Source organism: Tachysurus fulvidraco, chromosome 19 (assembly GCF_022655615.1).
Source record: "Tachysurus fulvidraco isolate hzauxx_2018 chromosome 19, HZAU_PFXX_2.0, whole genome shotgun sequence".
In the NCBI taxonomy this organism is placed as follows: domain Eukaryota; kingdom Metazoa; phylum Chordata; class Actinopteri; order Siluriformes; family Bagridae; genus Tachysurus; species Tachysurus fulvidraco.
Genome location: NC_062536.1, coordinates 7,592,012 through 7,604,004, shown reverse-complemented (window position 1 = coordinate 7,604,004; position 11,993 = coordinate 7,592,012).

The following is an 11,993-nucleotide window of genomic DNA, read 5'->3' as shown; positions in this document are numbered from 1 at the left end:
CTCATATCCATATTTTGCTCTCATTGGTGTATAGCATAAAGAAATAAATTGGCCTTGTTGTTCCGATAGTTTCGGAGGGGAAAATATAGATTATGTAGCTAGATACCTATGTCAGATTTTTATTAAACAAATTTATCATGGTTAAGACTTTGTATTCACATGACGATATTGTATTTGTTTAATGTAACGATACCTTTAAGGAAAAGATTCTGCCGCATTAAATGCAACTAAAACGTTGCATTCACATGCTTACTCACAGTCACATACTTACTTGTGGATTAGTTAAGTTGAACATTTATGCAGTGAAGGTATGTAGAAGCAATAATAGTATTTAGTAAAAATCACCTGTCGAATGGTTCTCTGATGCAGGATTATTGGATTAAATATTTCAAATGTACAATGCTTACAAAAATGTTATATAATACAGATTGCTCTGGAAAAAAAGGTTAGAGATGTTTTTTATCTAAATAATATACAGGAAGAATGTTAACAAAAGGAAATGACAAAAACAGAATTGTTATGATAAATATGATTTATGGCTTGCATTTAATAAAAATCCAGTCAGTTGTTGTTTACAGGCTAAATTATGGAGAGCTCAATTCTGTCCAGAGTTAAAATAATCAAATGACTAAATGCTGTCCTTTATATTACATTAAAAATGACTCACAGGACACAGCACTATTCAAAGTTCATACACGCATGATAGACTGCAGAAAGCAAAATAAACAGCAGGCTAAGCAAGATTTTTTGAAGAAATACTTTGGAATTATTTACATCTAATAGAGTTGATAGTTCTGAGTACTGAGTCATAAGGAATCTAAATCTGTCGCAGTGGAAATTCAGCAGAATTGTGATAAGTTCATAAAGGAAAAGTGACTTTTCTAGCCCTGTAGTGCTTGGTGCATAAAAATACAGCACAATATGGTAATAAAGATACACAACATCCACCCATCTGTTTTCTCTACAGCTTATCCTACACAGGGTCACAGGAAGCCTGGAGTCTATCCCAGGGTGTGGCAACCCATCACAGGCCACAATCACCATGCACACATTACAGGAAATACCCCTAAGAACACAGTGGGCAGAGATGCGAATCGAACCCCAGCCTTGAAGGTGTAAGCCAAATATTCTAACCGCTAAATAAGCTGAAACAAACAAGCACAGATGAGTATCTAGATCACACAGAAAAGTGAATGCAGTGTATTTATTATTCTCAGCCGAAATTTGAACATTCACATTATTTCTTTTTCCCCTTATGTACTGAAGCAGATCAACCAATGCATGTGTAGCGTCTGATTTCTAATTTATATCACGTCACTCGATATTGTTTGTCTCAGTAATATCATAAGATGTTTCATAAGCTCATTCATGATATAAGAATTATTGAAGCCATCAAAGAAAAGGTCAAATAAAAACAAGAAAATGTTTTTCTATAGTTAAGGTAGTCTGGGAAGGTATGGCATGAATGGAAGATAATTGGTTTGTGCTCAAACCTGGTTTAGTTATTTATAATTACTTCCTTTCATAAGACCTGGTTAAAAATCTCTACAGATAACTGGTAAAAATTAGCTTGTCTTAATGGTTTTGAACACACGAGTTAAGTTCATTCATTCATTCATTCATTCATTCATTCATTCATTCATTCTAATTAACTGCTTTATCCTGGTCAGGAAAAATCACAGTAGATCTCATTAACACTTTGCACTAGAGTGTGCAATGCCAGTATGTACTGTAAGGCTGAGTCATCTCTCTACTCTGCTGAGTTTGCTCCAGAGATAGAATTCCAGCTGTTTTTTTTTTTTTTCTTGAGTGTGTTGCCATTCATTATTTTTTCAATCAAGTTGTGGGAAAATTGTCCTTCTGCTACATCATACCGTTGCCAGGCAACATGCTTTTCGGGTTCGCTGTCTAAGGGTTTGATAGTAATGCTGTCCACTTATATAGAATTGATGAGAAATGTTTTACAGTTTTATGTTAAAGTAGCATCCTGTAGCACACACGCTCTGAAATCTGAAATCCTCTGTGTACTCACGTTGTATAATATGCAGGGTGTCTTAGCCAAACGAAAAGTGAACATCGTAACAGTGTGAAAATTGAGACTTCCAAGTGAAATAAGATTAAAAAAAAAATGCAGTACAAATATTGTCTATAAAAATAAAGGCAGGAATACTTTCTACTGTTTAAAGGGGTGTTATTAGGAATTAGAGGAGGTTTCGCATTTTCTTGCTGATATTTTTTATTTTTTTAAGTGCACTTTGATGGCCTTTGTCACTGAATATTACAAACCCAGAAAGCATGCACACTGGGCCACATGAAGCTGTAATCTGGTGCATCTGGCCATATATATGAAACCCTGAACATAAACTACTTATCTTGTGCAATGTTTCAGAGCTTTCTTATCAACAAACTCTCAAAGATCTTGTGTAATGTAAGAAACAAAGATCTTACAGTGAGATCTCATGAAAACTAATGTACCTGCACTAGCCATGTGAGCGGGGAAGGCCCGCAGGTGCTCATTAATTTTTGTAGTAATACTGCATATGTTCATGCAATTATTCATTCAGTCCAAGAGCTTCAGATACTGTTCATCAAAACAAGGAAGAATGTGATCTAACAAGTGAGTCTAACTCTGACATGGTTGTTAGTGACAGGCTGGGTAATGTCTGTCAAAAACTGCTAATGTCTGTGTGAGTTTTTTTACACACAGCAGTCTCTAGTGTTTGCCCAGAATGGTATGAAAAAAAACTGAGTGTCAGATCTTCATTTACGAGAGAGGTCAGAGGAGAATAGACAGACTGGATAGAACTGTCAGGAACGCTAGACAGTACAACGGTAGAAGATAACATCACCTTCCATTCCTGACAGCCAAGAAATAGTGGACACAGGCTCACCCGAACTGGACAGAAAGACCAGATGACATTTTTCCAAATCTTTTTTTCAAACAGCCCAGATTTTATGTAGAATGTTGAACAAGGCATGTGCAAGGCTAAACTGGAAGCTAAGTAAGAACAAATGGCTACCTTTTAAGATACCTTTATTGATGAACACTGATTCCTAAAACTGGGTTGAAAAAGGGGAGGAACAAGTCAATGCCGTTAAGGCTCTTTTCTGTTTAAAAAATGCTTGCTTGAAGTATTGCATGCATATCGGAAATCAACAAAGGTTACTCTCAAAACCCGGCCTGTGAACTTCACCACAATGAATATGAAAGGTTAAACCACATTCTCACGCAGAGGCACAGTCCATAGTAATCATGCATTTATTTGTTCTAGGCATATTTCTACTATAAGTCAAACAAAGGATTATTTATTATATTTAGAAAAAGAGAATGTGGCATTAATAAGCTGTATTGATTTCTTCTTGTACTCTGAATGAGGCTTTTCATGCTTTCATATTTCAATAATGGCTCATTATTCAGTCTATTTTTCTCTGTAAAATCAAATTGCATGAACAGGACTCAAGAACCTTACTGAACACTTTTTAAATGTTAATAAGTGTGCAAGCAAGATTAGCAATTATTGCCCCTTGTGTAAACATAAATAGATTTCATGTAGAGAAACATTTATATTAAATAAACCTGTGACTTTAATGTGCACTAGAAAACCCATTGCTTTAACTATGCACAACATTATAGAAATAATCCAATGCTTAGAAACTTACGAGTTCTCTCATTATGGATGCATAAATACACCTCGGTGCAGTACAGGATGAATGCCATAAGCTACAATTCACTACAGTATCAGTACAAGACATGATGTGTGTTGTCAGTTACAAGCCACATCAGCTGAAATGATAGACTGTCTATTCCAGCACAATAGTAGCTTTACGTTAGATGAGTTGTTGCTTGGTAGGCCTTACTGGGGTATGTAGCTGTGTGCATGTATTAAACGCTCTCATGATTATATTATAGTAATATTAATAGAGTTGTTTATTATAGCAGTGTATAGCATGAGAGCAATATATATATATAGCAATATAGTGTGCATGAGAGAGAGAGAGAGAGAGAGAGAGAGAGAGAGAGAGAGAGAGAGAGAGAGAGAGAGAGAGAGAGTTTGTGAGTATCTCTCGCTGTTGTACATTGAAAACACAAAACAGAACAAGAGATAATGAATATTTCTTGGATATTTCTATCAATTCCTACTGTAGTATGAGATCATCCAGCCGGTATTTAGTTCATTTTTCTCATTTCAATGTTTTTTTTTTTTTTATTCTACTGGCAGATAATTTTGGCTTCTTTTACAACATGATCAAAACCATACCGTATCCATACCATACCATAATAATCCTCTATATGGTTTCTTTTAATCTTATTACAATAATAATAAAAAAAATCTATTCAAGTAATTTTCACTTGTGATGATATCATGTTTTGCAGTGATAGAGTGAATTGATAGACGGTTGAGAATAATTCTAAACTATAGATAAACTATGATAGTGGTTATTTCCACATCAACAGCCCCAGCTTTGAAGTGTTCAATTAACAATTTCTAATCTAATCTAAAGTGAATCTTAAGTGCTAACACTAAAAATCTGATGAAATCTGTGAGACTGAACACTGAACTGCATGCACACACTTGGCTCACAGGAAATGAATGCACCTAACTACACCTTGATAATTGGATACGATAAGTGTATTCGTACATCATGACAATCTAGTGCTTCATTCATTGAGGTCGCATTTTCTATCACTTGGTACCTACAATAACCTCAAATCTCCAGTATAAAAGTAAAGAACTACTTTTGTTGGAATTTCAAATCAACTTGAAATATGTGTTTAAAATAAAAAAATAAAAAAATAAAAAAAAGCCTCTAGGAATGAGTCATTCTTGACACACTTCACTAAGATGACTCATTTTGAAAGGAATGCTTTGTGAAACCCAAATGTCTAAACTCTCTCTCTGTGTGTGTGTGTGTGTGTGTGTGTGTGTGTGTGTGTGTGTGTGTGTGTGTGTGTGTGTGTGTGTGTGTGTGTGTGTGTGTGTGTGTGTGTGTTTTGATTCTCCGTATATTTTGATCTGAATTCAAATGCATGAATTCTTAATGATTGTTCTTGTATCTTTTTCAACATGTTTAACTCAAACGTACGGATTAAACAACGCCTAGGTGTTTATTCTATACTGAAAATGCATGAATTAATGAATGTCTAAGTGAGAGGCTGGTGTGGAGGATGACCTGTAGTTAATTAGTCCTTAGTGTCTTTCTTGATGTTCTTTTCTCATCATCATTTGTTGTGTTAGTGCAAACAGTATGTACATTAGCGATCCATTACAGTTACATTATGCCTGAAAAGGACGGCTTGCCTTTAGAGTCCTGCTTCCTTTTAAAGCTTTCTCATTATTACCTCATGGAGTTTTCTATGGCACTGTTTTCCTCATAAATTATGAAATTCTGTATAATTTAAGAAAAAAAAATGTGATCACAAGAAAAAGAAATATTATAAGAAGATTATAAGAAATTGTGTGTACATCAAGTTAGAGTTCATGCAAATGTAATAGAGAGAGAGTGAGTGAGTGAGTGAGTGAGAGAGAGAGAGAGAGAGAGAGAGAGAGAGAGAGAGAGAGAGAGAGAGAGAGAGAGAGAGAGAGAGAGGAAATTCTAAGAGGATCATTAATGAATCCATCCAAGTATACTGTGTAATGCATTATGTATTTCATTATACAAAATGTATTAAAGACAGTAAAACATTACTGGTTTATTGCTATGAGTTACATGTATATCCATTTTACATTTTTATTACTAATAATTACAGTTTTAGTAATTATTATTAGTAAACGTATGACCTTTTTTATTATTTCTATTGTTAGAATATCACGAGCACACATTATACCTCATTTTCATGTCATCGCTGTTGACAATTCTACAGAAATAGAAACAATTCCTTCTAATTGTGAATGCTCCAGCATTCTAATGGAAATTTTGAAATTAGTCACTATTGGTGAATACAAACGATGGTTTATTGCACCTTTTGTTTATGTGTGTGAAAGATTCATTTCAGAATAAACCATGCAGAGAACCCATCCCATGTGCTCCGAATATCTCTTGCTTTTGCTATATAATACACACCTGTGTACATTTCAGCTGTTTACCGTTGGTGGACAAGCTTCCAGAAGTCGTTCTGCTCTTCCTGAGACCTTCTTGGTTACAGAGTGACTGTTGCAGATTTCACATCATGTATTGAAATGTTAATTGACCAGATTTAGAAAACACCTATGGGGAAAAACCTCTTTCTTTTCTTCTCTCATCTCAAAGTTGCAAATGCGTTGAAATTTATTTAACTGCACACATCTATGCATAACTATGTGCTCTATCCAGACTAGGATGGAAAATGTTTGAGTAATTGTTGCATTTAACTATTTCATATCAGCTGAAAATCTGCCTCACATATGAGTCACACTAGAGAATCGACCAAATGTAAACATGCCCAGTCTGGTTCTAAACCCATTCTAAACATAATCTCATTATTTCTTTATACAGTTGATCAAATATGACACTGATTGCAGTTGAAATTATCTGTAAATTGTTGAAATGTGCCTGAGAGTGGACAAGCGCCATAAAAACATGATACAATCTCATGTAATTACCACGAAAAGGGTCTCCAAGTCACAAATAAACATGTAAATGAATAAAAAATCTTTCTGTGTACACGTCCTATTTTAGTCTAATTAGCAGGCCCATTTAAATCAAGCTAAATGTAGCATTAAATCCATGAGAAAATTAATGATTACATGTAGATATAATCAAACAGGGAAATGTGTTAATTAGGATGCATTTGAACCAGCATACGATGAAAGAAGGCATGAGATTGGCTACAATACACATTATTTCTTCACGTTAATGCCAAAACAACTGATTATTTCAATTATTGCATTCAGATAATTAGTATCATATTTACTCTGATATGCTCAAATTGGCTATATACATGTCTCTCTCTCTCTGTGTGTGTGTGTGTGTGTGTGTGTGTGTGTGTGTGTGTGTGTGTGTGTGTGTGTGTGTGTGTGTGTGTGTGTGTGTGTGTGTGAATGAGTAAGAGTGAGAGTGAGAGTGAGAGTGAGAGCGAAAGAGAGCGATATCTGGGATGTTCCCAAATAGTCATCATCTCATTGGTTTCCTTGGCAACAGAAAGAAAAAGTGAAGGAACATTCCCTCATGCAATGGCACATTTCTCTCTCTCTCTCTCTCTCTCTCTCTCTCTCTCTCTCTCTCTCTCTCTCTCTCTCTCTCTCTCTCTCTCTCTCTCTCTCTGTAGGCTGAGCCCACCATGCTGTTTTCATTCTTCTTCCTTTTATTAACATTCTCTGGAACTGAAGAGAAAATATTCTTTCACAATAGTTCACATCAATCAAATAACTCATCACTGATGCAAAAGGCTTTCAGTAAATTCACATTATATTACAGAAACAGATCACGTACATACTGTATTAATCAAAATGTTTCTGTATATGTAAATTACAGTAATATGTATAATGTATAGTCTAACAATATATTTTATCATTTCTACCTCCATGCCACCTAAACTGGTGTCAGGTGATGTCCAGTATACGTATGGCTTCCCTGATTGTTTTTATAATCAAATTACAATCTGCTCAAATAGTTTAAATGTTCTTATTGTTATTATCGAGTTATCATGTCACTTTAAGAGAAATTGGTTCATATAAACCTGATAACCAGGCAACTAAACATAAATAAATAAATATTATATAGAAATATTAAATATTATTAAATTGTGATGTTAAAACAGCGATATTTAGGAAGAAAACATCTTATCGCTTGAATAAATTCATTATTGCTTCTTACAGTATTTCCCTTGTTTTTAATATTAGCAAAATGTTTGAGAAACCATGGGGTATAAATATTAATTTAAAGATAATCGATCCTTTATGGCTATATGTAATGGTTAATTCAACATATAGACGGTAATAAACTTGCAACATGTAAAGTTGGACATGTTAATTAAGTACGATAAGTGATGGCTCAACAATGATAGTGTTACATCTGAGCCTTTACTGAGGCCTGTATTCTACCTACTTGTTACTTTAGCTCCATCTGCTGTTAGAATAATTTGAGTGCCATTTTTTCAATTATCGATTTTTTTTTTTTTTTTACTTTATTCAAAAATGCACTTCATACTAAAATTGGCAGAATGTAAATAAATGAAACATTCATTTGAAATTCACAGTTCAGTCACAATATCGGTCAGGTTTTTAAGTAACATGTATATCTTATTATCATTACATTCACGGTAGACAGAAATCATTGTTATAACCCACCTGAGATTGATCAAACATTGGGGTTGTATACAATCATTATTTCAGTATTTAGAACTTATCATAGTGTAAAAACATCACTACTGATTCAATCTTATTTGTACAGCGCTTTTAACAATGGACATTGTCTCCAAGCAGCTTTAGAGAACATAAACATAAAACATTTTAATATAAAGATTAATATAATATAAAAGTTCAGGATTAATATTAGATATATTTAAATGTGTTTGTATTTACCCCCACTGAACAAGCCTGAGGTGACTGAGGTCAGAAACTTTGAGAGGAACCAGACTCAAAAGAGAACCTCTTGGGTGACACTGAAGGGTGTGATTGTAAATATCCAATATTATAATATATATATATTATATAACCTTCCTGGACAGGCTTAAAAATATCATTGGAAACTGGAATGTTACTTTGCTATTCATGTACAAATGCAAATAAAGTTACTCTTGATATAAAAAATGATAATGTCCTACAAGAATCTCTGTAGAGAGTATTGTTATTTGCATTATTAAGGCTTCTGTTGGGTGTAAATGTAAGCATCTCATCTGCAAACATGATGTTGAGCTGTAATTGCAACAATTTTGGGGGAAAACAATATTTTTTTAATATATTTTTTTTAAATATATTTTTGGGGACACTGTCCAGGTGTCCATCTCCAGATGGGAGAGCAAAACAAGACATTGCAACACTTCTGTTTGTCTCAAGTATCACAGGACAGCCTTCGGGTTTTGCACGTCCACTGGCAGTCCGTACTCTACAGTATATCATTGTTTTGTCTTTAACCTCCTACGACCTGGTGTCCACATACGTGGACATCACTGCATCTAAAATGCAAGGCCAAACCAAAGCTCGGGTCTTAGGAGGTTAAAGGTATTGACATACAAACAATGAGGATTTAGAATTCTCATGTATGCTTGTCATTGAAACATGACACTGAAACTGATAACTAACTGGTGTAACCCAAACTGGAATAGATGTGTTGCACATCAGAATCAGGAGAATATCTTAATTAAATCCAGAACTGTGTGTTGCGTCCAGTTGAGTAATTTGTCCCTGCATAGTAGTGAATATCAAATTTCAACCATGATTTGATTTTTATAAAATCCACACAGAAGGGTATCGGTATGGTTACAAGCACTATGGAACTGTTCCAGTGGTGTGGTTCTCTTCGGTTACACCCAAGTCAAGCAAACAGAGGCGACTGTATGGAGACATGACTGAGCGCTGCATGAGATAAGCATGAACAAGACTGCTTGAATCAGGACCACGTTTGGTGAGAGGACTGGGGACACAACAGGGGACTGCGGTTGGTTGAACTACTCCCTGTAGGTAACAAATTCATTCATTCATTCATTTTCTACCGCTTTATCCAAACTACCTCGGGTCACGGGGAGCCTGTGCCTATCTCAGGTGTCATCGGGCATCAAGGCAGGATACACCCTGGATGGATTGCCAACCCATTGCAGGGCACACACACACACACACACACACACACTCTCATTCACTCACGCAATCACACACTACGGACAATTTTCCAGAGATGCCAATCAACCTACCATGCATGTTTTTGGACCGGGGGAGGAAACCGGAGTACCCGGAGGAAACCCCCGAGGCACGGGGAAAACATGCAAACTCCGCACACACAAGGCGGAGGCGGGAATCGAACCCCGACCCTGGAGGTGTGAGGCGAACGTGCTACCCACTAAGCCACCGTGCCCCCCTCTATTCAATTCAATTCAATTCAATTCAATTCAATTTTATTTATAGAGCGCTTTTAACAATGTACATTGTCTCAAAGCAGCTTTACAGATCATAAGAAATATTACAAAAAAGTACAAAAAGTTTAACAGTATACAAAGATTCAAGATTAATATTAGACATATTTCTATATATTTGTATTTATCCACATTGAGTAAGCCTGAGGTGACTAAGGTGACTGTGGTGAGGAAAAACTCCCTTAGATGGAAGAGGAAGAAACCTTGAGAGGAACCAGACTCAAAAGGGAACCTCAGCCTTATTTGGGTGACACTGGGGGATGTGATTATAAAATGTTATTAACACCAGTGTGTGTTATTATGAATAATGTCCTTTCTAAATTTATATACACTCTAACAGTATTGATTAGGATTGATTTTTGTCCTAAAATACCACATGGAGTTGGCATCTTCTCCTCAAATGTTCAAGATCCTCATGAAGAGGAATCCAACTGGAGCTGCTACATCTCTAGATGTCTCATTATTCTCACAGGGTTGGCCTCTTGCCAGTGAAGGTCAGAAATTTTCTTGAAACTACAATCCCCGGCTTCCTACATTTTAGGTTTAGGGTGTTTGAGGTGTGTAGAGGTCGTGCGTGGTCAATCACCTGTATATGAATGGATGGTGGAGTCAGGAAGGTTCTATGTTTCTATGAGTGGCAGTGATCTGAAAATGGGAAGAGACAAGATCCAATGGGGAGGGAGAGAGAGAGAGAGAGAGAGAGAGAGAGAGAGAGAGAGAGAGAGAGAGAGAGAGAGAGAGAGAGAGAGAGAGAGAAAATAAATATAATAAATATCATAGAAAATAAAGATGATTTTCTGTCAAAACTTTAGGAATTATTACTTATACTATTAATTAAATACTTACTGTATATAAGAAACAAACTTGTCATTTTGTACTGTATAATAGTACTCTTTGCTCTAATGCTAGTACTGTAGTACATTTCACTGAAGTACAATCAGATGTCACGCAAAGGAGGATCAGTTGCACTTGTTTCCTTTTATTGTTTCCTCTGATTAGAGTTCCCCTTGCTGATGTTGTCCCCCAGTTCCTCATTAAGGGTCCACATCTGATTTTTCTAAAATTACTTTGTGATAATGAATGAAATTGAAATTGATACCATGGTAACTACAACTGTGACTAGAAACTGTAAAAATGAAAGCAAGCACAGTGGAAAAATCACAGAGTACTTCAGCCTAGAGATTCTGTAAAAAACTACACAAGATTATAAATACATTACTGACCAGAAGCAGTGCTGTACAGTATATATACAGAACTTAACTTATGTATGAACCATAATTAAAAGGAGCAACACTTTTATGACAATTCATTATAGTTTCTAAAAGTAATTTTGCCATGATTTATACCTTTGTGAAAGACTATTACTTTATTAAGAGAACAGAAAGTTTCAAGAAACGTTTGTAGGTGAATAAAGTCTAGGTCTAATCCGCTAAACTCAAATAACCCAGTAACCCAATTCATACAAAAACAAAAACACAGTGTGCATAAAATAAAGCTATAATAATATCTTAATGGCTAATAATGAGTAAGGCCACAAAACAACTTTAATCCTTCTTGGAATGCTCTTACTGTGATTTAGCCACAACATTCAAGGCTATTTTTCATGTGGTCGTGTCTCAAGTTTTGCTTAACTCTATAAATTTTCCTGTTGAAGTCCTAATTTGTGTAAGTGTGTGTTTATATGTCCTTTTTTTTTGCATAATTTACATTTAACTTTGATAGTTAGACTGTAAAAGGTGCTAAGATTGAAATAAATGCCTTTAGCTGTGTGAGTGCATGTTTCTATGCTGTATATGTGTGTACACATGTATGTCCATGTTCTCAGGTTAAGAATTGATGCATATTTATTTGCAAAACAGTAAAATAAGAACAAATCCATAACATTTAATATAAAATGTTTTTAAATCTATATATGTTTTAGAATCGAGGCTGTGCTTTTCCTATGTGT